The following is a 26,618-nucleotide window of genomic DNA, read 5'->3' on the forward strand; positions in this document are numbered from 1 at the left end:
TGGAGCAACCCTAGCCCAGGCCGCAGTGAGGGGTGGGGCGCCTCAAAGGGCCTCCCGTGGGGTACATATGCTACCTACTATGGCACACTGATCTTGGTTGGCCACCACAGATGGTGCTCTCGGTTGGTGAATTCCCCAAAGAACTGTGGAGAAGATTTACACGCCCCTTGTGCCACTTTTGCATCATTTTTAACATGGGAAAAGGGAGGTAAAAGTGGCGCAAGGGGCTTGTAAATCTGCCCCTGTGAATCTAGGGCAAGACACATGCCTGTGTACTGCCAACCCAGAGCAACCTCGGCCAGTCCCTTTGACCACTTCCTGCTGCATGTAGCCATAGGGAAAACTGTTAAAATTAAAGCAAATAAATGAAGAGAGAGCTTTTGGAGACTGGTTCAACTCATGATCCTTCAGTGGTAAATTGAACATCCACTCAGCATTTGCAATAAAACACAACGAGGAGTCAAACAAGGCAAAATAAGCTGCAGTCAGTTTTGAAAAATAAATACCTGCGGTGGAACACTCGGTCCTTTCTTCCAAGGCAGATCCAGGAGGAACCACAGCATGAATTGTTGTAGTAAAAATGGCTGGGTGTATAAAGGGACAATGAGAACAACTGTAGACTGCAGGGAGGGTATTGGGGGGATCTGGGAGCCCGGGAGGGGGGGGGGTTAGGTGGCTCTTGTTGTACAGTTTGACACAGGATTTGTGAATCATCAGAAACTACGAGCTCTGTGACATATTATTATGCATGAGATCGAATATTGGCAGTTTCAAGATCGCTGGTTTATTAGCGAACCACACAGTAGAGTTTGTTCTCCAAATAAGCTACAAACATTGTGCAGCTGGGATGAATTTAGATCTCATCCGGGCGGGGGGAGGTGGTGGTGGGAGGGCAGCACGGTCGAGATTAAGTGAATTGCAGCAGGCACAAAAGCTTAACATGCACCCTCAGTGTAACACGAGCATGTAAAGGATTAGGAACACAAAACGAATGTAAAGCACAGCAGACTTGAAGTGTGCATTGTCCTGAGCATGAGGCACACAAAAAAATAAGCGAGGCAGACGTGAAGTGAGTGCCGCGATGAGCCAGGAGAACAAAAGGCAAAACAGAACACTTATAAGAAGTGCTTCTGGCAGTCAGAGTAGAGAACATGCACCCACAGTTAAACATGAGCAGGCAAGAAATAAAAAAGGAGTCCCCAAAGGAACACATAAACACCTAAAGCATAAGGATACAGTACTTGGCTGGTGCTCCATGGAAGGAAACAAAAAAGAACAAGATATACAGGATGTTCTATTATGAGAACAAGGAGACGTGATACATTTGCAGCAACAATAATAATAAATATACAACGTGAAATGATCATGTGGAAAAGCTGACCTATGCATCCAGAAACAAAGACAAAAACAGAAAATCGAAAAAACAATTAACTGTACAGCATACCCCATTATCCTTATCATTATGTGAGACAGAATGAGACTATCCTACTCCTGAGGGGGTTATGCCGGCCTGTGCTGGAGACTCACTTGTTAGCTGGCGTCGGGATATGTAATCTCTGTATGGGCCCCAAATGTCGCTGGGTCGGGAGGAAGTAGGAAGTAAAGTGCTATATTCCTCGCTATTCACGCTACAAAACGCCATACTATTTAACCAGGCGCAGAGAGTAGGGGCGTGTTTACTACCCCATAGCAGTGCAATCTCACGTTTAGCCAAACGGAAGCCCAAGGCCGCCAGTCGGCGTACCTTCTTAGTGAAATTTAGTACAAACCCCAAAAGAGCGATTTCAGGCAAAGGAGAAAGGGGTAAGGATAATATGTCTCCTAAGGTGGAATGAATATCAAGCCAATAGTCATGTATTTTAGGGAAGGTCCAGGTTAAGTGTGCAAAGTCCGCGAATGGGGCAAAACATTTGTGGCAATGGTGAGGCCTAGAATTGTCAATCCGGTACGCATGGGCGGGGGTGAAATACACCCGCCGAAGGAATTTGAAATGTAGCAGCTTGTGACGGCTGTTCAAAGAAATGTCAGATGTGGCCCTGCAGCAGAAAGCCCACTGATTGTCAGAGATGGGCCCACCCAGGTCACCCTCCCAAGCAGCGCGGAGCCTGGAGTTGAGCATCCGCTTGAGCGCGCCGCACTGTTTATACAGTTTAGAAATCAAATGTGCGTTATTCGGGCTTTGAATCAATAAGGAGAGGGGAGGGAGCTCCGAAGGGGCCAATGGGAAAGAGGAATACTCAGCCCGCAATGCTGAGCGCAACCGGGTAAGAATGAAAGTGTCCATGAAGGACCGATCATTAAATCTGGCCTCCTTCGACAAAGAGAAGACGTGTCCATCTGGGAACAAATCGCCAGTGGTGCTAATATTGAATTTCGCCAGTGTACGCATCACCAAAGTTTCGCCAGTAATAGGAAAGCACAGGCCACCTTAGTATTAATGTCGGGATACTATTGTATCGCTGTTGCTAATAGTTATAGTCATTTTAGAAATCTAGTCATATTGGTTGCTTGTTTTTAGCATTTTAATCTTAATTTTTATTATGTGAGCTCATTGCACTTTAACTGGAAATTATAAGCTGCTATCATATGTACTTATGCACTTTACCTCCAAAACTGGAAAATGGTTAATCCGATGTCGGGCACGTTATATCTTGGCATTGTATTTATATTAGTGCAATCAGACTTTGTCCTTGTTATGTATTTTTGTTTTTGTAATGATTTTAATTAATCAACAAATAAAGTACTTCATTCACAATAGGCTCTATGCATTGGAATAATATACACTATAGATTTGACATAGGACTGAGGTCAGTATGCCTCTATCGAGTATACTTAACTTAATTGTGAGTGCCCGCTAGCTCAGAGGTCACTAGAAACTTTCTCGAATACACAAGAAGGGATTAGTTTATGACAACCGCATAAATATGGCAACTTTGTTTCTCCAAGAATAAAACGTATCTCCAGAGTCATGGAAAAAATAGATAACTATTTTACTCAGTCAATCGTGCATGCTTCGTTTCTCCAGAGTTGCAGAGAAAATAGAGAGACAGGTGCTTCAATAAAAGGGGTTTATTGAATAGTCTTCTTTGTCATGATAGGGAGGTGAACTGCTACAATCGTTAGACAGAATGCAAAGTATAATGCGTACAGAGTAAACAGGAATATAAAATAATACTGTAATAGCATTGTCTGGTGCCATGACATATAAAAATACATACATAAATAACACAGGCTAAAATACTCAACGGGTGCTTCTAAAATACGCCTACCCCAATGTACCTAACCTAAGTCTAGTACGAGGGAAGAAGTAAGTCTGATCTTTAGCATATTAAGCAATCAATCAGAGTACTTGTAAAGCGCGCTACTTACCCTTGAGCATCTCAAGGCGCTGAGAGGACGGGGTGCTGCTACTGCTCGAAGAGCCAGGTCTTGAGGAGTTTTCTGAAGGCGAGTAGGTCTTGGGTCTGCCGTAGGTGGGTAGGGAGGGTGTTCCAGGTCTTGGCGGAAAGGTAGGAGAAGGATCTGCCACCAGAGGTCGTTTGTTGGATGCATGGGACAGCGGAGAGTGCTTGGCTGGCGGAGCGGAGCTGGCGAGTGGGGGTGTAGAAGCTGAGGCTGCTGTTCAGGTAGGCTGGTCCGGCATTCTGGAGTGCTTTCTGTTCGTGGGTGAGGAGCTTGAAGGTGATCCTCTTGTTGACGGGGAGCCAGTGTAGGTCTCTCAGGTAGGAGGTGATGTGGCTGTGGTGGGGGACGTTGACGATCAGTCGGGCGGAGGTGTTTTGGATGCTTTGTAGTCGTCATAGGTGTTTGACTGGTATTCCTGCATAGAGTGCGTTGCCATAGTGCAGTCTGCTGCTGACGAGGGCCTGTGTCACCGTTCCTCTTGTTTTGGTCGGGATCCACTTGTAGATCCTGCGGAGCATGCAGAGGGTGTTGTAGCAGGAGGAGGAGACGGCGTTGACCTGTTTAGACATGGAGAGGGAGGAGTCGAGGATGAATCCTAGGTTGCGTGCATGGTCGGAGTGTGTCGGTGCTGTTCCCAGTTTGGTCGGCCACCAGGAATCGTCCCAGGCCGAGGTGTTGGGTCAGAGGATGAGGACCTCTGTCTTGTCTGAGTTCAGTTTCAGATGGCTGTTCCTCATCCATTTGGCGACGGCCTTCATTCCCTCGTGGAGGTTGGTTTTGGCGGAGTGTGGGTCCTTGGTATGGGAAAGGATGAGCTGGCTGTCATCGGCATAGGAGACGATGTTGAGGTCGTGATGGCGGGCCACTTGTGTGAGGGGGGCCATGTAGACGTTGAACAGCGTCGGGCTGAGGGATGAGCCCTGGGGGACGCTGCAGATGATGTCGGTGGCTTCGGATCAGAAGGGCGGGAGGAGGACGCTATGGGTTCTGCTGGAAGGAAGGACGTGGTAAAGTCAAGAGCCTTCTCTTGGATTCCGGCTTCTGGGAGGCATGTCTTTAGAGTGCAATGGCAGACCACGTTGAAGGCGGCTGACAGGACCAGGAGGATGAGGGCTGATGTTTCGCCGTTGTCTAGTTGCACCTGATATCGTCTGTGGCGGCGATGAGGGCTGTCTCGGTGCTGTGGTTTTGTCTGAATACGGACTGGGACGGGTCCAAGACGTTGTTGTCTTCCAGGTGGCGGGCCAGTTGCATGTTGACTATTTTCTCGATGACCTTCGCCGGGAACGGGAGCAGGGAGATGGGCCGGAAGTTCTTGAGGTCCTTGGGGTCCGCCTTGGGCTTCTTGAGGAGGGCATTGATTTTGGCGTGCTTCCAGCTTTCCGGAAATGTCGCTGTTTCGAAGGAGATGTTGATGATCTTCCGTAGTTGGGGTGCGATGGCTGTGTCTGCTTTGTTGAATACATGGTGTAGGCACGGTTCTGACGGATACCCTGAGTGGATGGAGTTCATGACATAGCGTGTCTTGTCGTCGTTGACATTGGACCAGGAGGTCAGGCGGTTGGCGCTGGTGGTGTTCACAGGGGAGGCGGAGTCTGGCATAGTCAGGGCAGTCGTGGTGTTGAAGCTGTCATGGATGTCAGTGATCTTGTGGTGGAAGAAGATGGCTAGTGAGTCGCACAGTTCTTATGAGGGCGGGATGTCAATGGCGTTGGCGCTGGTGTTGGAGAGTTCCTTTACGATGCTGAAGAGCTCTTTGCTGTTGTGTGCGTTGTTATCCAGGCGGTCTTTGAAGGAGGCTCTCTTGGCTAATCTGATGAGGTGGTGATGTCTGCGGGTGGTGTCCTTGAGGGTTGCGTGGTTGTCTTGTGTGGTTTTGTGGAGCCATATCTATTCCAGTTTCCGGCATGCACGTTTGGAGATCTGGAGCTCGTCGGTGAACCAGGTGGCTCTCTTGCTGCCGTGGCTGTTGGAGGGTTTCTTGAGCAGGGCGAGGGTGTTGGCGCAGTCATCGATCCACTGTCTGAGGTTGCGGGCTGCGGCGTCTGGGTTGGTGTGGTCAGTGGGTGGGTTCTGGTTGTTGGACTTGGCCCATTTTCCTCCAAAATTGTTCACTTTTCACCCCACTATGTTAGGATGTCTCCCCCATGGTAATAAAGTTGTATAGGCCATGTGTGGTATGAGATGCTCGGTTTACTATGATGGATGGCAAGGCTATGTGGTGTGCCATATGACTGCAGTGGGTTAGCAGTCTAGTTGTTTGGTACTCAGCCACCCCAGCATTTGGAGGAAAAGCCTGGCACCCAGGGTGCTCTGCTCCCCCCCCTGAACCAGTTTGAGCCAGTTCCCCAGAGGATTCCAGAAGCTTCTGGCACTGTCTGGTAGGTGGGGTGAGGGGCATATAAATAAGGGGGCTGTGCCACCATGTGCTGAGGCAGAGTAGGGACAGGAACGTGAGGGGACCTGCTGCCAGGAGATAGCGCCACTTGGGCCTGTGTGCTGGACCCTGCACCTTCCTAGAACCCCTCTGCTGTCCCCAGGGCTAGTGGAAGCCCCACTGCAGGAGTTCAGGCTGCTGTGTAGGAGGAGGGCCACGCTACAGTGGAGGATGGTGAAAGCCTACCTCCCTGTTTTGATGAGTTTCCACTAACTGCTGACCTGGCCCAGTAGTGCCTGCTGCTCTGTTCCCTGGCCCCTGAGGAAGGAGTGCCAGCCTAGGTTCCTGAGGCTGCGGGGACCAGGCGCTACACAAGCGCTATATCTAAAAGCACCTGGAAAGGAAGGAGCACCTTGGACTGGACCCCCCCGGAGGTGAGGAGCGCTACCCTGGGGCTTGCTGTTGGGGCTGTCTAACCTCAAAGCGCTGTCATTCCCAAGCACTGCGCAGCTGGAAGAGGCTGCTTCTGTGCCCACCACGTCCCCCTGTGAAGCGCTATATATATCGGACTCACCGCCGCAGCCCAGGTCTTACCTGCGTGCCCCTTGTAGTCCTGCTGTCTAGCGCTGTGTTGCCTGGAATCACTGTGCCCACAAAGCACTGTGCTGCAGAAGTGCTGTGTGGCCCAAAAAGGAACTGACTGCCTGGAAAGTGCTGCGGGTGCCTACCCCGCGTGTTTGTGCCCTTCTGCCCCCCCCTAAATACAAGCGGGTGCCTACCCCGCGTGTGGCGCGATTAATTAACCCAGCAGGTGCCCAGCCCACATCATTGCCGTCTAAACTCACCGTAGGCCCGGGGACCTTTGGAGAAGCACCGCGAGTGAACCGCTGGGCTCCCTGGTGGAGGGGAGAGCCCCGCGTGAAAGCCACGAAGTCCCGGGCGGGAAGGTGAAGAGGAACACGCCGTCCCGTCAGAGGAGGTCGGGAGCCTACCTCGCCTCCACTAGAGCACCGTGGACAGGAATCACCGCCACAGCCCAGCGCTAACTCAAGAAGGGGGCCACTACTGCCTGCGGCCTCTGCCGCGGCCCCCGAAGCCGGGGGAGGGCCACCGCGGTAATCCACCGGCTTCACGGGCCTGGTGAAGCCGGTGAAGCCTGGTGAAGCTGGGAGACACCATCACCACGTGACGGGGTGTCGGGGTGTCGGCCGCGTCACAGACCACGCCCCCGAATAACGCGCTGCCATTGGCGGATGCGGGCGCGCCCACCAGCATCGAGCCTTAGGATTGGTTACCGGGCCCAGGAAGGAACGGTAGGCCCGGGACCACTTGCAGCACCAGAAGAGGGGGCTCCCAGGAGTGGGAGAGCCCCCTGAACACCCGAGGCAGAGGCAGCGCGATGCCTGCAGGGCTCTTAGTGGAGAGAGAGCCCCGCAGTCCCCTGAACGCCCCGAGGCAGAGCCAGCGGCTGTCTGGAGGAAACGGAGGGGGGCCTTGAGGCACATTGTCAGTGCCTGCCCCCCCCTACTGCATCGGAGCCAGAGGAAGATCTTGAGGAACCCGGTGAGTGGGGCTCAGCTGTGTGGGAGTTGGGGGGTGTGTCGGGGCATAGGTACGGTTCCCGCCCCTGGGACTAGTGTTTTCCTGCGAGGGAGGCCGCCCTGCCCCTGCTGGAAACTGTTGTTGGGAACCGTTGGCCCCCATTAAGCTGATGAGGACCTGACCCAAGGGGAGTAGTGGCTGAGGGTCCCCTGGACTGGGCCAGTGCCCGAATTTAGTGCTGGCTGGCTGTCTTTGGTGATAAGGTTATCCCCTGGCTAGGAGAGTGTCCCAACCCGCCTGCCCTTGAGCAGGAAACCTGATTTATGTGGATGTGCCACACCAGTGAGGGTCCATGAGTTTCAGTGATCCACTCCTGTGCCTTGGGTTATAATGTAAGGGACATTTCTACCGCGCAACTTCCACTCCAAGGAGTATCATGGCGCTCACACAACTCGGATGGAGGAGTTGGAAGGGAAAAAGAGTTGTCCTAATTTCTGAACACACATTACACTAGTGTCCTGCAAATGGCGTCAGGCAATGAGAAAATCCAAGTTTTTAATGCCTTCCTAAAGGGGGCTTCCTGAGAAAAAGACCGTAGAAAAAAAGGAAGTTTGTTCCAGCTTTGTGACTAGTTTAAAATGAGGGGGAGTGAGTAAATTCTGACTTGCAGATCTCAGACAGCGAGCTGGATAATATCTTTTAAACCCATTATATAAATAGGTTGGGCCTCGTCGGTGGAATGCCCTGAATCATCATCATGAATGCATGATGTGTTTTCACGCTTTACACGCCTAATGTTTTATCCTATGCTGACATGCCCAAAGGCTGATGCCCAGTGTTTCTTCCCCTCATGCTTAGATTGCTGATTGTCTATGCCATTTATTTTTATGCACACTGTGGTTCCTGCCCCAGGATTTAGGTCTATGCCTGACGTTAATGCTAGACGTCCTGTTAAGAGGTTTTATGGCAGATGTTTGCACCTGATGTTCCATGTCAATTGATAACGCTCTTTTTATTTCAGCCCTGGATCTAATGGACTCACCTTGATTTTCCCATTTTCCCTGTAAATAATCCCCCTGATATACATTGCCCTGGCGCCAGTTGGTGCCACATTGTGATTACTGTGTTTTGCTTTTGCATCTTGAGTACATTACTAAAGTTATTCTTTTTCATCCAAATTGGTGTTGTGTCTCTTTTGTGGTGTGCAAGGTGTGTCGTCTGTGCGTACTGCGTGGATGCTTCACACATGTCCTCAGGAGTTTGGCCTGCCCGCTCTGCACCATGCTACTCCCCGTAGAATTGGCTACCCCATTTTGATCAGCTGGGCTTGGGTGACTTTGCTCCAGCAGCGGTGAGGCAGCTGTTGGGTCCGGTGGTGCGTGGTTGGTTTCTTGAAGGTGAAATGGATGCAGCATGGTCGGTCCAGTGGAGTTCGGTGGTGTGGTCGAAGGCGACGTGGGTGCCTGTGGAGAAGACGGGGTCCAGCATGTGGCCGGCGGCATGGGTGGGTGTGGTGACGAGTTGTCTGAGGCCAAGGTTGTCGAGGTTGTCGATCAGGGGGGCGGAGTTGGCATTGTTGTTGTTCTCGAGGTGGAAGTTCAGGTCCCCGAGGAGGATGTAGTCCATGGAGGCGAGTGCGTTGGCGAGGTCGGCGATGGAGTCGCTGAACTGAGCACGGAGTCCGGGGGGGCTGTAGATGAGTGTTTCTCTGAGGGTGGTGTTGGGGTCGGTGTGGATCCAGAAGTGCAGGTGTTCGGTGGTGTTGAGGGTTTCATTTGCGTGGGTGGCGACCTTGTGGGTAGACTTGTGGATGATGGCTATTCCTCCTCCGAATCCGTTGGCGCTATCCCTGCGGGTGATCATGTAGCTGTCCGGGATGGGTATGGCGGTGTCGGGCGCCGAAGAATCGTTCCACCAGGTCTCGGTCAGGAAGACCACGTCTGGGGTGAAGGTGTCGAGCAGATCCCAGAGCTCGACGGCGTGTTTGCATGCGGAGCGGGTGTTGAGGAGTATGCAGCGGAGGTGGTTGGGTCCAGTCCTTGGAGGTTTGGGGGCTCTGTCGCAGGTGAAGCTGCAGGTGTGGCAGGAGAAAGGTCTGTGGGTCCATTTCGGGGCGGCCTGGAAGCAGGTGTGTTTTCGGTTGGCGTTGAGTGCGTAGAGGGTGCTGGTGTCGTAGCCGAGTCTGGTGTTGTGGCATTCGCGGGGTCCAGGGGTTCTGGCGCTGGGCGCGGTCCAGGCGCGGATGGGCGCAGATGGGCTTGCCTTAGGCGTGCCTTCGGTATGCCAGAGGTGTGCCCGCTGCGCGCGTCCACTGCGCGACCACGCAGCATCCGGCATATATGGGGAGGTGGTAGGGAGGAGCAGCTGGGAGGCCGGAGCAGCGAGTGGGCAGGGGGCGTGGCCGCAGGGGGCACAGCGCCGGGGAGACAGCGGTGCAGAAGGCGAAATGGGGTACAAAAAGGGGGGAAAACGAGTGGCACAGAGCAAAAAACGGGGCACAAGGAGGGGGAGTCAGTGGCACAGAAAGCAAAATGGGGCACAAAATAGGGGGAAAAACGAGTGGCACAGAGCATAAAACGGGGCACAAGGAGGGGGAGTCAGTGGCACAGAAAGCAGAATGGGGCACAAAAAGGGGGGAAACGAGTAGCACAGAGCAAAAAACGTGGCACAAGGAAAGGGAGACAGTGGCACAGAAAGCAAGGACAGAGGACACATACCAGCGGCAGCGGTAGTAGGGGCACACAGTCGGAGCTGTGTGGAGGGGGAGCGACCTACCAGGAGGGTCAGGGGTCGCTTAGGTTTAGTTTTGCCAAGAATTGCCAAAGGTTTCTCTAGGTTCTAATCCACTCCATACCTTTTCATGGACTCGATTTCCCAACACCCCGCAAGGGGAGTCAGAAACACTGGAGCTGGATTTCTCGGCAGAGGAGGACAGCTTCTAATCAGTGCGTTAGCTGGAGCGTTGGCTTCCTTCGGCACTTGCTGTAGCGAGCTGCGTTGTGCAAGTAGGTAGTCGAACTGCACCGAACTACACCGTGCTTTGCCATAGCAAGTGAAGGTATAGTTATACCTTGAAGGTTTTATAACTGAGTTCTTGGAGAAATCAATATTCAAGCAAGGGGAAGTCCCTAACAGCTTAAGAGTCTAGTTTTCCAAGACATCGTTGTGACGTAGATGAACGGATGGAAGTAGCCATGCCTCTATTTGGGAAGCATGGGCTATGCCTAAATAAGGACTGGATTACTATGCCTATATAAGGGCAACGCAAATTGTACCTATATAAGGGCATGAATCGAGAAATTCTATTGGAATCTAAAATTGCACACAACAAAGCAGGATAGAAAAGCAGGCAACAGTGAAGAGGGGAGAAGCAAATGGCTAACTAAAATGGCTGCAACAAACAAAATAGGTTCCGCTTATGCTAACAGTAATTTCTGCTAGTTTCCACACCTACACAGTGATTTTAAGAGGTATCCCTCAGCTCCTCCCTGGGCAACAAGAAAGCTGCTTGAGCCTTCTTAATAAGTCAGCACACCGGTGCTCGAGGAAAATTCCATCACACATAAATTGGCTTGAACACATTATTATGGCAAGGAGGGTGAGCTGCTTAGGTCCTACTTCCAAATGTCTAGAAGGTGATTGTGTTGTACTACAATTTAACGACACAAGCTGCACGCTCTTTGCCTTTAAGCCTATCAGACTCACCAAAAGATCTGATAAAGGCCCATCCTCTGGGCATTTTCTATCCCCCCCCCCCATCGGGGGATTAGTAAGAGTCAACATCTCCCAGGGCACAGCCCAAAAAGATATCCGGCCCCCCTCCATTTACCCACCCTAACTGCTTTGACACCCTTTCTGGCCTGACAGATAATGACTGACTGACTGCCTGATCAGACAGACAGCCTAGTCGACCTGAATAGATTATGCCCACAGCGACCCTCCTTAATGAAGAGCTGTAGATATAGATGAAATTGGGAATTGGCAATCAACAGTTTTATCTGGTTCCATCTTGCTAAACATCAGTAGCTCTAGTAATGACACAGTGAACACTAAAACCCCATCTGGGATTTATTTGCATTTTCAACTGCAAATTCAGGGGGGTCTGGTACAGCAACCCTGCTCGCCATGCCCGCCATGCAATCTGCAAAGGAGGGCATTGAGAGTGATGCAGCGCCTCTCCGGAAATAATTTCTAAAACCCTCATCACCTTTCCCTGGAGTCACAATCTACACATTTATTCATCAGTGGGGCCCATAACACTGAAATCACGTACGCACTTTCTCCCTACTTCATTGATGGATGAGGTTCATTAGAGAGCGGCTGGATCATAGCGGAGTGTCTAAATTTTAAACTATTTATATTAGATACACCTGCAGTTGATTTTGCTTACCATGGTTTATTCATTAAAACAATTTATTTAGACACACCACCATCCTAACGCGATAGATCTTTGCTAGTAAAAATTAGGCTAAGGATGAACAAGACCAGCTTAATTCTTCATTTATCTAATTTTAATTTAGCAGGAAAATCTTTGTCATGACTTTATTTTACTCACACTTTTAATAAAACTACATTCAAGATTTATTTCTATTTAAGATTTCAAAACATTTATTTCTTTACTTCAAAGTTCAGGAAATTATGACATTTATTAAGTTCAAAGGACAGAGATATTAGCAAAAGACATGATCGTTCCCAAACACATCCTTCTAATTCCCTCACTAATCTCCTAACCTAAAGACTTCACTCTCGATCAGGCTAAGTCCTGACCGAAAGAAAAATCAATTCAAAGTCTCTTACGTATCAGGATTCAATCAGCAGTCCGACAGCATTTCAGGATACCAAGATGAAATCGGAAAAGAGAGTTTGTTCTATAATTTCAACCTGCTCTTTTATACCCTTTTTCACTAACTAAACTTTTTAATTTTATCTCAATTTGGAGAGTATACGCGTCCTGATAGGCTCTCTCAAGAGGTGGAAGAGCAAAAATATGTAATTCGGAACTTTGCTTCCGTGACATCATTGAATTTATAATTGTTCATTGTTTCTTAAACGTTTAGCTCATCCATGTCCTTTAACTTGATATATTAACGTTCTTTCCCACATTTTCAACACGGACTCTCATTTATTTGGCAGTCATTCAGCATCTCGTGATGCTCTTGTCCTTGAACTGGGACGTACAGGCACAGGCCACTCATTTCAGCTGCTGCCTCTCGCAGGATTTTGCGCATGCGTCTTTTACTTCAGACTACGGCCATCTTTTAACAGGCCTCAGAGGCACACTCGGGAACTATCATAGAAACAAACACAAATAACTGTTAAATATTGAATTTAAGCCTGTTCTGTTTACCTCCCCCTTCATTAAAGTATTCCCATTAGTAATTACCTAGCAATTTAAGCACGTTTATGCGTTTTATACTTACTTAGATTCACAAACTTGCCACAAAGACATAGACAAAAGCACATTTAAGCTGCATTCAGTTAGATTAATAGCTGCTCATTAATTTAGAGACGTTACAATAATACAGAATTCATTAATTATGATTGCAACATAAGCATAGTTAGTTTTCCCACGTGAATTTATATAGGTGCAAATTTATTCTAGGTTGATTAATTCCACACTCCAAACAATTAGTTTACATTATCGTTATAGGGTTATGATTTCCAGAGGGGCTTACAAAACTTTGTTTCTACCCTCGCTCCATCAACTCCCTCCTTTGGTGATTTTATCACCAAACCACTCCCAAATTTTCAAAAAATTTCATAGAAACATGTTTCAAATTCATTTTGTTAGTAAATATCTATAATTTCGTTTCTGCCCTCTTTTTGCTGTCTTCATATTCTATTGATCTACATTCTTCCATTTCAATTTCAACTGCTTCTCTTTATCTTTTCTTTCTTTAATCATCTTTTCCTTTGTTCTTTTGATATCTCTCTTTTTCTTTACCATACAACATACTCTTAGTATTAGTATCTCTATTGATATTATCATTATTGGAAAAACTATTTTACCTATAATCGAACTACCTACTTCATGTATCCAATGTTTAACTGCTTTGAAACTTTTACCTCTCCGTTGGAGAACACCATCACCCTCTAGTGGTTCAATATCCTTGTGCAACTCTGTAATATTTCTAATATACTTTTCAATGTTTTGACTTTTATCTGGTATGTAGGTGCAACAGTGTTGTACATGTAAAGTTTCACAAACTCCTCCTTCTTTTGCCAAAATAATATCAAGAGCAAGACGATTCTGCATCACCATAGCTCTCATAGCAACTAATTCAGTATTTACCATTAAGAATCTACCTGCAGTGTCAGTTGACAATCAATTTACTATTGTTGACAATCTTCGAATTATGTTTGCATTAAAAGATATCCCCAGGGGGCGTGGCCAAGATGGCGACCTGATCGGACACAGGTCTGCGTGGCTCCCTGCCCTAATTCCCCCATTGCCCGCATAAACACAGCGTTTTGCCCCCACATCGCTGGATTTCAAGGGGCCCTACTGCCAGGAGTACCCCCGGCGCAGCTGTGAGTCCGGTGGTGCCGCCCACGGCCCCGGGAACCGCAAGTTGACCCTGCCTGGGAAGGCCCCGGCCGACGGACGTGGGAGGAGCGGCTGGCGCCAAAATTGAGACCCCGGTTTGGGCCTGGGCGGACCGACTGTGGAAGCACCCGACAGCGGACGGCAGGTGCGGAGGACTTCGGGCTTCCCCCCGTGGCCCCCGGACAGAGTGAGGGTCCAGGCACGGACCTGGAGCGCTGGGCTCCCGGCGACAGATTGCAGAAGGAGCCAGGGACGCGGTGATCGAAGGCCCGGTTTGGGCCTCTGAGCCGGGCAGCTGCGGAGACGTGGGAGCAGTGAGGCGGCGCTCGGCCCCAGCGACACCAGGCGGAGAGCGGAGTCTCCCGAGGGGCCCCGGACATCACTGGCGGTGAGTGAGAGCGGCTTGGGTGCTCCCGCGACGGGGCCCGGTGGGGGCCAGGCGAGCCAGTGTAGACGGGGCTGAGCTGGGGTGTGCTTGGAGCCACCGGAGACGCGGGAGGCGGCCATGAAGTGGGGGCCCTGGAGAGACGCTAGTGCCGCATTCACCCCTGACGCGGCGGGGCCGCCTGCGGCCCCCGGACACTGCCTGAGGGTGCCCTGACCAACTGCCGGGTGAGGAGCAGCCGGCGCCAAAATCGAGGCCCCGGTCTGGGCCTGGGCGGACCATCCGTGGAGGTGCCAGACACTTGCAGACAGCTTCGGAGGCCGCCGAGATCCCTCTCTCAGCTCCTGGCCAACGTAAGGAAGCAGGGCGCTGGCCTGGAGGGCTAGGCTCCAGGCGGCTAGCAGCGGAGAGCGCCGGGAGCGCGAAAATCGAGGGCCCGGTCTGGACTCCTTGCCTAACCAGGGCCTGAGGGCCGAGATCCGGGACACGGAGCTGGTCTCGCCTGCAGAGTACCCCACTGCTGGTGACTTCGGCCTGCTGTTGGTTGGTCCTGGCCCCCCCCCCCCCCGGAAGGCGAGACCGATGGGGGTTCTAGAGGTCAACAAAGACGGTGAAGCTGCAGTGAGGGGACGCCGGGATCGCCCGGAGGACGGGGGTCCGGAGTGGTGGGTTTGGACGCGGCGGAGTGGGAGGCTCTGGACCTTGGCCCGGCAGCGGATACACGGCTGGGGGCTGCATCGGGTGATCCTCTGTGCGGGCAACTGCCGTCCCGACTACGACCACGCTGTTGGCTGGACCCCGCTTGGCCCGACACACGACCAGGAGACCCGACTGAGCACTGCATCATAGACGTGCCTGCGGAGACAGGGCACTACAGGCAGCGTCACGATGGCAAACACTAACCGCAGAGGGGGCCGCTTCATCACTGACCTGCTGGTGAAGCAACCGCAGAAGGGAGACAAACCCCAAGCAACGTCGCCGGCGTCCACACCCGCCACCAACAAGAGCGGAACCCAGGAGGAAGCACCAGTCACGAGGTCCTTCCTTGAATCCCTGTTTGGCGCACTGCGGGAAGATTTCCAGACCCTCAAACAAGAGTTGGTGAGCGAACAAAGGGAGCTGCGCAGGGACTTGGATGGGCTAGGGGAAAGAGTGGCTACAATAGAAGAATCCAACCAGGTTCGGTGTGAGGAATTGGTACATCTCCAACAGGAGGTCCTACGACTCCGCGATCAGCAGTTGGACCTCCAGGCGCATAACGAAGATTTGGAAAACCGCTCCCGGCGGAACAACATCAGGGTCCGGGGAGTACCATCGAAAACGGAAGGGAACAGTGTCACCATGTACCTCCAAGACCTATTCCGGGAAATTCTGGGGGAGCCCGCGGACTTCCCCATCCGCATTGATCAGGCGCATCGAGTGGGCCTACCGCGCAGAGCCCCGGCCCCACCCCCCGACATACTGGCTTTCCTCCCGGACTTTCCACTCAAAGAAAGGATTCTTAGAGAGGCACGCCAGTCTCAGCCTCTCCGCTTCAGAGATGCATCTGTGGAACTCTTCCAGGACCTCTCTATCATAACACTCCAAAAAAGAAGGGAATTCAAGATTGTCACCACCTTCCTGAGAGACAAGGAGGTGCCCTACTCTTGGGGTCACCCGTTTCGGCTCATCTTTCGGTGGGATGGCACCCTTCACCAGATGCGTTCCCTCCAGGACACCTGCGCTTTACTGGGGATCGAGCTGCCGGAACAAGACCACAGCGACGACACTCATACGGAGTCGTTACAAGAGCATCAGTCGCAGCCCCGACGTGACAGCTGGCAGACAGTCCGCAGACGGCGACAACACAAGCCACGCGCACGTCCGGACCAGAAAACGATCGCCGAAGAACACGCCGCCGCAATCAAGGAAGTGGCGAAAGACACCTCTGGGCCTCCATAGGTCACTCACAGCGGGAGCATACACAGACAGTAGCAACACAGAGGGGGGTGGGGCGGGAGCCACAAAGGTCGCTGATACCACGTCCCCTGTCCATATTTTGACCCCAACAGGTTTGGGTCTCTCTTGACTTTGGTCACTCTACAGGTCTACTCTCCATTTGACTGACCTGGGACTATGATGTTCACTTGGGTTTCATTGGTTTGGTTGGGGGCGGGGGGGGCAGGGGGAGGGTCTTGGCAGGGGGAGGATCGGCGCAGTTTGGGGTGCCGGGGAGGGCTCATTTTTGGGGTTGGGGATTGGGACGGGGTGGGGGGTGGGACCTCCTTGTCCACTAGTGCTGAGAGGATCCGTTTTCTCCCTTTACTTTTCTTTCTTATCGCACTGTTTGGCTCCACACATAGCGCACCTGTCCTCACAACATACCCGGGATGACACGGCCCTTGACAGTTCTTTCATTGAATGTGAGGGGGCTTAATAATCCGAACAAACGCAGGGCAGTCCTCTCTTTTCTGCGGAACTCGCAAGCTGACATTTGCCTCCTACAGGAGACACATCTGCTGCCCACAGATCACCATAGGCTTAAATCCCGCTTCTTCCCAGAGCAGTTTTTCTCATCGGCATCTAAGAAGGTAGCCGGGGTGGCGATCCTGGTTGCGCACTCCTTTAGGGGCAAAGTGTTGCAAAAGGAGGCGGAGATTAAGGGTAGGCTGTTATTACACCGCTTCCTGGTAGCGGGACAGACGTTGTTGATAGGCTCAGCGTACGCGCCTAATGACGGTCAGGAGCGATACCTACATTCAGCGCTAGAAGCTGCCACTGCCAATACCCATCCACACTTACTATTGGGGGGGGACCTCAACCTGGTATTTCATAACACTGCGGACCGCTCCAATCAGCGCTTTGGTCAGGTAGGGGCGCTCTCCGCAGCGGGACGTGCCCACCTTGAGGACCTGGGCTTAGTCGACCTGTGGAGACTCTCCCATCCCCGAGCTACGGCCTACACACACTACTCGGCAGCCCATAAATCCTATGCGAGACTTGACTACTTCTTATGCTCTTCCCAGCTAGCAACACGCGCGCAGGATGTCGAGATCCTTCCGGCCTCATTGTCGGATCACTCTCCAGTGGTGGCGACCTTTCTGGTGCCAGATGCTCCCGGCCGCAACGGCACTGGCGCCTGCGTGTCGGCCTATTGCAAAACCCGGCCACGGTAGCGAACATAACGACTGCCATCGGCCTCTTTCTTGTTAACAATGCCAATGATGACACCTCCAAAGCCACTCAATGGGCGGCGCTTAAGGCGGTCCTGCGGGGCGAATTTATCTCGGTGGCCGCGGCTGACAACAAGGAGCGCGCTCAGAAGAGGGCTGAGCTCACGCAGAGGGTGGCAGAGTTGGAGCAGATGCACCAACGCACGGGAGCATCCAGGGCCTGGCGCCAACTATGCGCGGAGAGGAAGATGCTCGCTGCCCTGGACCAGGATGTGGCGGAATTTGCAGCCCTGCGCCTAAAGCATGCCTATTACACTGGGGGGACCGCTGTGGGAAGCTGTTAGCGAGTAAGCTGAGGGAGCAGCGCCAGCGGCAACACGTTCGAACAATTCAGCCTAATATCGGAGACCCGATTACTGAAGACGCGGCTATAGCAGCAGAGTTCGGTAGCTTCTATGCTGACCTGTACGAAGCAGATAGGCTGGACCTGCAAACGGGCAGCGATTACCTAGATGGGGCGACGCTCCCATCCTTGAACGAGACCCAAGCGAAGTTTCTAGATAGGCCCATCGGTCTGGAGGAGGTCATCTCGGCGATATCTCGCCTGAGGCTAGGTAAAGCCCCGGGACCGGACGGCTACCCTGCGGCTTTCTATAAGAAATTCTGTCACCAGGTGGCCCCCCTATTGCGTGATCTGTTTAACACCTTTGATCAACCCGGAGCCATTTCGCCAGAACTATTGGAGGCCGCTATCTCGGTGATACCCAAGCCTGGTAAAGACCCGTCCAGGTGCGGTTCCTACCGACCAATATCTCTACTGAACATCGACCTCAAATTATATACGGGTATCATAGCCAGCCGATTGGGCCCATATATGCAACAACTGGTGGACCCTGATCAGGCTGGGTTCATCCCCCAAAGGCAGACCAGCGACAACACTAAACGTGTCCTCCACCTGATCGAAGCCGGCTCCCGGACGAAGCCGGGCTGCATGCTCCTCATGGTCGACGCTGAGAAAGCGTTCGACCGAGTGCATTGGCCCTATCTCGACCAAGCGTTAATGCGTTTCGGCTTCGGGACTGCTCTCAGAAACCGTATCTTCAACTGCTACAGGCAGCCTAATGCAACGGTCCGAGTGAACGGCCACACATCGCCACGCTTCCCGATTGGCAGGGGAACCAGGCAGGGCTGCCCGCTCTCTCCCCTCTTGTTTGCGCTCTACATGGAGCCTTTGGCGCAGCGGATTCGACAAAGCCAGCTTATCAGAGGCATCCCCTTTGGTGGAGACACGCACAAAGTCAGCCTGTACGCAGACGATATTCTGCTGTCACTCATGGACCCAATGCAATCCCTGAGGGCGCTCTTTATTGAGCTGCATAAGTTTGCCCTAGCCTCGGGTTTTAAAATTAACTTGGATAAATCAGAGGCATTGAATGTGTCCCTGCCCCGGGAGGTGCTAGCAGAAGCCAAAGCCGAATTTGACTTACAATGGTCTACGTCCACTGTTCCATACCTGGGAGTCTTGCTAGCGCCCACGATACAGGCCACGGCGGAAGCCAATTATGCCAGACTTGGCGCGCGCCTAACCGAGACCCTCCGGAAGTGGAAGCATCTCACGCTGTCCTGGCTGGGCCGCATTGCTGCTATTAAAATGACGCTGCTCCCACAGGCCCTATACCTCTTCCAGACGCTGCCGCTGCGTCCTCCGACAGGTTGGCTCCAGAAAACGCAAGCTGATCTGTCGCGTTTTGTGTGGAACGGTCGCCGCCCCAGATTTAAGCACTTAATTGCCACGCTCCCCCCGGCATACGGAGGAGTGGGAATACCTGATCTGGCCCTGTACTTTCAAGCGGCGCAGCTACGCTCGCTTGTAGAGTGGTATCAGCTGGAATCCAGCAAACATTGGCTTTTTCAGGACCAAGCAGTGGCAGGCCGGACGCTCCAGGGGGTACCCTTCCTGCCCAGACGCGATAGGCCGCCCAATCTGTATGCGTCGTACGTCACCGGCACGGTCATGGAAGTATGGGATAAGGTGGCGGTCCGGAGAGATCTCACTTCCTTTCCCTCCCCGCTCACACCGATATTTGACAACCCCGAGTTCACCCCGGGCCTGGATGCGCAGGCATTCGTGAATTGGAGGTCTACGCCTTGCCGGCAGATTGGCCACATGTTTGATCTTCAGGGCATCCTCCCGTTCCAGAAGGTGAAGGAGGCCTATGGCATACCGGAGACGGACCGCATACCCTACCTGCAGGTCCGACATTGGGTGCTACAGCCGTTGATCAAACCAGGAGCGCAGCGTTTTCTTACTCCCTATGAAAAATGGTTGCTCACGCGCACGTCGGAAAAGAAACTACTCTCGGATATATACCAGCACCTGCTTCTCACAAACAAATACACTTACAGCGCGAGCCAGGCTAGATGGGAAAAGGACCTGGGAAGGCAGCTCACACGCAAGGAGTGGGAGGGGATCTACCACAGAGCCAGGCACTCGGCCCATCACTCAGGCCTCACAGAGACACTCACAAAAGTAGCCTCCTACTGGTATCACACCCCCGAACGCATACACCGCTGGGACCCCCATGTCAGTGACCGTTGTTGGAGGGGTTGTGGGCAGCTAGGCACATTGGAGCACCTGCTATGGAGCTGCGAGCATCTGCAGACGTACTGGACTACTATCCTAGACCTGATAGACCTCCACTTAGACACCCAACTCCCCCGATTTCCTGCCTATGTGCTGCTGGGACTACCCAACGCGTTGATGTACCCACTGAAGTCTATGAGAGGGAGACTGATAGCGCTTGCGTTGGGGGCTGCGGTGCAAAACATTATGGCTCGCTGGAGAGATCCACAGCCACCGATGCAGGTGGGTTGGCTGCATAGGCTATGGACCATTCTGGGAATGGAAAAGCTTTCCCTGACCACGGCGGGCAGAGGGGATGAATTTGCTGATCTTTGGTGGCCTTTCCTGATGCTTCTTACAGGGGAATACAGGGAATTGAGCTGTCCTAGATACCTGCGACTGCTACATCTCGCAGACACACCTCTCACCGAGCCTAAGACAAAACCCCGCAAAAAGACACTCCAGACGTAGGGCTCCTTACGTGAGGCCCTGGCCACTGCTATTGGGTCCTTTCGTGTTTCCTTTCTTTTACCTCAGCGGACAAGGGGGAGGGAGGGGGGAAGGGGTGGGGGAGGGACGGTGAGGGGGGAGGGGGGTCTCTGTTCTCTTTTCAATAATGACTGCATTGTAGTTGCACCCGACTGCCTCTCAGTCTTTCAATCGCGGCCGGCCCAGTTGGGTTGTAGGCGACTTGCTGTGTTTAATTTGCATCATGGCACACCAGCACTGGCACTGATGCAGCAATTGTTTTGTCTTTGTTCGGCCCTTGCTTCCAAAAGCACTGGTCGGTGTATTGGCTTCAATAAAAAAGATTTAATACTAAAAGATATCCCCACCATTGGTATCAGTGCTCCAAAAATATCTCCAATTATTTCAGCTACACTCTCTCTCTTTTACGACTTAAATGTTTACCTATCCCACGTATTCCATTTGTACCTCTATCTACATGGAACATTTTAGGAAAGACCAAACCAAAATAACATGTCCCGTACCAGTGGTCAGGCAACTTATAATAAGCTTTGTTCCCACAGATAAAATAAATTCCAGGAAAAATTGGATCGCTACCACCTTTAAATACCCAACCCCCTATTATAATATAGGTATCTTGACATTGGCTTGCTCCCACAAAATAGTCGTCATACAAAGTATTATCTCTTCTAATACAGAATTTTCCTAAAGCTGGAGTGTCTATATTAATGGCTACATTCATATTTTGACCATTCAATTTCTCATCCTCATGTTGCCAAAACGTTGATTTTGTATGCTTCACCTTTTCATTCCTCTTATACATAGCCCTCCTTTCTTCAACCATATTCAAAAATACTTTTTCTTCATTTCTCATTTTACAAGTCAAATTATGTCTAAAGGCATACTCGTGAGTTAACTCTTGTGTTACTAAGAAAAATTCACCCATTACCTTTGCTGGCTTCACTTTATTTAATGCATTGTTTACTTTCAAATTTGCAAAAATGTCATCATAATTGGAATAATAATATTCCAATCTTCCTGTATTGTAAAACAGACTCGCTTTCACACTACATGTCACTCCATATGTAAGTGAAAGGTGGTGATAAGTCACACCTTCTGACATAGATGCTGGCAATTTTACACAAACATAACAGTCACTAGCATCCATTGTTCTGGTGTATTCAGTCAACAATCTTGAAAATGTGTTTTGGGAAAAGTCACTAATGGATCTATCTTGATGAACTTCTGGCCTATATACATGTGGTTTATCAGTTTTCAACTCATTCTTAGTCATATTAGATTTAATTTTCACAAAATCATGCCTAAAAGGAATAATATCAGCTAAAATTAACCATACTAGGATTATTAATACTGTGCATATCATTGACATTTTACAACATCTTCTAAAACTCGAACAACTGGTAATTCTTTGATTAGTAGCCATTTTTTTTATACAGCAAGTTTTTCTAACAGAGTTTTCTTCTATCCTTGTTTTATATCTCTAGTAATTCAATATTCATTTATAATACTCATTTCAGTGTCAGTCTTTACAAGTTTCAGTTTCTCCTTTTCAGGACTACAGTAAAATTTTTCTTTACTCTTTGATTCTCAGTATCTTTATTTCACTTTCCTTTTTCTCCAAATATGGTATCCAAATTCTCTTGGCTACTTCCCACTTCTTTTATAGGAGGTAAAATAATGTAACTCCATTCAGGTGATCTGTACTTTTGATTAGGTCTCCTCACTCTTTTTGGCCTTTGGATCACTTCAATCTTCTTTCCTTCTGACTCTTTCTGACTTGTTATCTCGTGCACTTGTTCTGCTGGCTTTACAGTTTTACTAACCAGTTTGATATTCAGTCCATCACTTTCTTCAGGCCAATTGTCTCCCTCACGAGCTTTCTTTGTCTTTGGCTCTATGGGATTATGCTCCACTCTCTAAGCTCTTTTCCTGGAGCTTTTTCTTAATCCTGTTTCGTCTCCACTGTCATCAGTTTCACTTTCTGTAGCTTCAGCAGTTTTATTTACAATGAATTTCATGATGTCTGTGTTTTTTCCAAGATCAGGTTCTTCTTTAGTCAGCAACTTCACTCTGTTAGGAATATCTCCACAACTGGTACTTGGAATCTCCTACTCGTTGTGAGTTTCTTCCGCTTTTCCAGAGTCAGGATCTTGGTCCCTGCTTTCAGAGTTTTCAGGCTGCTTTTCAATACTTTCTTGATCTTCAGTCTTCTCTGTACTTTGTTCAGTACTTTCGCTGGTTTCTGCTCTTACCAAATCTCGACATTCAGGTTGATCTTCAAAATGTGGTATTTCAATATCTTCACCTTCTCCTTCTGATGCAGAACTAGCTTCTGACACTTCCAGAAGCCGACGTTCTTCAGTATTTGGATTTTCTTCTGGTTCTTCTTCTGAGTCAGAGTCAGTTGTACTTTCACCTTCTTCGTTAGGATTTTCAGGTTCAGGTATACGAATAGTGTGGCTGGCATGCACCCACCTCTTTACTCTAGCACACTTGACTGCAGTTGTGCTAACCAGAATTACTTGTATTGGTCTCTGCCACCGAGGTACCAAGCAGTTTCTTCTCTAGTGCACTTTAATTCTCACCCAGTCTCCGGGGACTAGAGCAAGAGCTGGATATTTTTCTTTCGTGTTTGCTTCAGTTCCCACCTGATGGAACACAGAAGTTACCACATCAGACAGATTCTTCCAGTAATCCAGTATGATGTCATCATTAATGGTTAACAGTTTATCCACTGGTACATAAGCCTGTCTCATGACCCTGCCCATCAAAATCCCATGTGGACTCAATCCAGTCTTTTTGTCTGGTATGCTTCACAGTGTCATCAAAACAAGGGGCAATGCGTCAGGCCACTTAAGTCCTGTTGCCAAACACATTTTTGCAATTCTGTTTTTCATTGTTTCATTCACCTGCTCAACTACCCCTGAAGCTACTGGTCAGTAAGCACAGTGTAGTTTTTGACGAATGTCCAATGCTTCACAGATCATTTGCAGTAGCTCATTATGAAAATGAGTTCCACGATCTATTTCAATTATCACTGGAACCCGTACTGTGGTATGATTTCTCGTAAAAGCAATTTTGCAACAGTAATTCCATCATTCCTCCGGGTAGGAAAAGCTTCAACCCCTCCAGGTCGCTCCACCTACCGCACGGCCCCCGTGTGCCAGGTCACCATTGCTGCCACAGCCGCTGCTTCCTGATCGTGTGCTGACGCTGCCTCTTAGGACTTCCCTCAGGCTCCCTGCTCGCGTGCTGCCATTGCCCCTAGGGACTTCCCTCAGGCTCCCTGCTCGTGTGCCGCCGCTGCCTCCAGGGACTCCGCCCTCAGGCCTTCCCCCTCGCCGCCACCTCCGCTCTTCTTCCTGTCGTTTTTCCTTTCCTTCCCGACCTCCGGCGCTGCTCCCCTGTGGCCCCGCCCCCTTCCTCGTCCCCGATCCCCATTCGCCGCCCCGCTCCCGCCTCCCAGCTGCTCCTCCCTCCCTCCTCCCTCCCACTCTCCATTTATGGCAGAGTCCGCAAGTACGCGCAGCGGCCACGCGCAGCGGGCGCGCCGATGGTGCGCCGAAGGAGTGCCAAAGGCAAGCCCGTCTGCGCCCGTCCGTGCCAGGACCGCGCCCAGCGCCAGACCCCCTGGCCCCCGTCGACGCAAGACCACACAACGAACCTACGACGCCACCACCCTCAATGCACTCAACGCCGGCCGTAGCCCCACGTGCCACAAAGCCACCCCGAAGCGCACCAACGGACCCTTCACCTGCCAAGCCTGCAAATTCACCTGCCTCCGGACCTGCACCGCACCCGCCAAGCCGAGCACCAGCAGCAACCACCTCAAGTGCATCCTGCTCAACACCCGCTCCGTCCACAGACACGCCATTGAACTCTGGAACCTGCTCGACACTACATCACCAGACGTCGCCTTCCTGGCGGAAACCTGGATGAACGCCTCCTCAGCGCCCGACATCGCCATCGCAATCCCGGACGGATACAAGATCACCGGGAGGGACCGCGTCAACCAGACTGGAGGAGGCATCGCCATCGTACACAAGAACACCATCCGCATCACGACCAACTCCGACGACACCTTCACCGCCGCCGAACACCTCCACTTCCAGATACACACCGACCCCAAGACCACACTCAGAGGCACCCTCATCTACAGACCCGCGGGACCAAGCACACAATTCAGCGAAGACATCACAGACTTCATCAGCCAGCACGCCCTCCCCTCCACCGACTACATCCTCCTAGGGGACCTCAACTTCCACCTGGAGAACAACAAGGACAGCAACACCACCACCCTGCTGGACAACCTCGCCAACCTCGGTCTCAAGCAACTAGTGAACACCCCCACCCACTACGCCGGCCACACGCTTGACCCAGTCTTCTCCTCCAGCAAGTACATCGCCTTCAGCCACTCCACTGGACTTCATTGGACTGACCACAGCTACCGAATCGGCCACGGGTTGCTGTTGCACTACGGAGCTTGGAGCCTTTATGTTAGCAGCTTATCAAGGTCTGCGCATACGCTCTTCGACAAAACTATTATATAATTGAAATTACGGCCCTGGCTACCAATGTGACTCATTTTAAAGCCCGAGATGTATACCTTCATCTTTGTCCTGGTACATTAACTTGAAACTGGAGATTTTTCAAAGTATTACCTTCTTGATTCTTGATGAGATTTACCTTAAAGCCCGTGACGCTGTTTTCATCCTCTGTTCTGATACGGGAACCTTGATACTGGAACTTCTTGCTGCTGGATTTGACCAGTCTTCGTGCCCATGCTATTGCGCCGCATCAGGACTAACCAAGATCTTTGCCCTGACGAAGCTCCCAAGGTTGGGGAGCGAAACGCGTTGGCTGTTTTAAGAATGAAAAAATAAAGAAAAACACAATTTTTTGATACAACGTGGTTCTGTCTTACTTCAAATCTGGTGCTGCCTCCATTCTCTTCTCATGGACTGACCACAGCTGCGTCCACTTCAGCTTCAGAAGAACCACGACCCACCACCACCCGCAACAGGTCCCTCGCAGGAACTGGAACAAGATCACCACCGACCAACTCACCGCCTCCCTCAGCCAGAACCCTCCCGCCAGCACAACGGACCCCAATGAAGCGGCCAGCAAGCTCACACAGTGGATCACCAACTGCACAGACGACCTCGCACCACTGAAGACCCCTCCCAGCAGACACAGCAGCAAGAAAGCCTCCTGGTTCACCAACGAACTTACGAACTCCAAGAAGAACTGCCGCACCCTCGAGAAAGCCTGGCGCAGCGACCAGACCACAGACAACATGACTGCCATCAAGCACGCCACCCGCAAACACCACCAGCTGATCCGCACCACCAAGAAGACAGCATTCAAAGAACGACTGGACAACAAGGCCCACAACAGCAAGGAACTCTTCAGCATCGTCAAAGAGCTCTCCAACCCTAGCGCCGGAAACAACAACATCACTCCCTCGCAAGACCTCTGCGACTCACCCGCCTCGTTCTTCCACCGCAAGATCGCCGAAATACACAACAGCTTCGGCACACCAACCACGCACCCAACCACCGAACCAATGCCCCCCACCACCACCCTCTGCGCCTGGACCCCGGTCAGCACCGAAGACACTACCCTCACGATGAACACCATCCACTCCGGATCCCCAACTGACCCCTGCCCCCACCACGTCTTCAACAAGGCCGACTCCATCATCACACCCCAACTCCGGAACATCATCAACACCTCCTTCAACACGGCCACCTTCCCAGAAAGCTGGAAGCACGCCGAGATCAGCGCCCTCCTGAAGAAACCAACAGCGGACCCCTCCGACCTCAAGAACTTCCGCCCCATCTCGCTCCTCCCTTTCCCCGCCAAAGTCATCGAGAAGACCGCCAACAGACAGCTTGCCACCTTCCTTGAGACAAACGGATCCCTCGACCACACACAGTCCGGCTTCCAAGCCAACCACAGCACCGAGACCGCCCTCATCGCAGCCACTGATGACATCAGATCCCTGCTCGACAATGGGGACCTCTCCGCAGCGTTCAACACTGTCTGCCACCGCACCCTAATACAGCGCCTCAGCAACATTGGAATCCAAGATAAGG

The sequence above is a fragment of the Lissotriton helveticus genome, chromosome 1_2, assembly GCF_964261635.1.
Source record: "Lissotriton helveticus chromosome 1_2, aLisHel1.1, whole genome shotgun sequence".
Lineage (NCBI taxonomy): Eukaryota > Metazoa > Chordata > Amphibia > Caudata > Salamandridae > Lissotriton > Lissotriton helveticus.